Here is a 427-nt window from a genome sequence, read left to right as displayed (position 1 = left end):
TGTTCATCCACAGGTCGATGGTTGATGAGTCAGGATTGATTGATTTGTTGAGAAATGAAAACCATTTATTTAAACTGTAAAAACAGAACAGGTGTGTAACAGCATTTCAAACCTGAGCTGAAGCTAAAAGAGCAGAGAGGAGTTTATCTGAGAAAAGACTGAAGGAGACAAATCTGACCTGAGACAGCAGGCTTTAAAGGCCGTGGTCAAGAGGTTGTGTGTGTGTGTGTGTGTGTGTGTGTGTGTGTGTGTGTGTGTGTGTGTGTGTGTGAGAGACCTCTCCAGCCTTTACTTTAGCTCTGAGTCTAACAGCTGACGACGGCTTTGCCCTCAAGGTTTTTAGTTGCGTCACAGATCTGTTTCCAGCAGCTGAGACTCCGTCAGAGGACGGACTGTTGCTCGCCGTGCTGCTCTGACAGGCTCCGCC

This window comes from Seriola lalandi, unplaced genomic scaffold (genome assembly GCF_002814215.2).
Source record: "Seriola lalandi dorsalis isolate HSWRI2012SDOR001 ecotype SW California unplaced genomic scaffold, Sedor1 jcf7180002054990, whole genome shotgun sequence".
In the NCBI taxonomy this organism is placed as follows: Eukaryota; Metazoa; Chordata; class Actinopteri; order Carangiformes; family Carangidae; genus Seriola; species Seriola lalandi.
The sequence above is the reverse complement of the archived record's forward strand: the minus strand, read 5'-3'. Positions refer to the sequence as shown.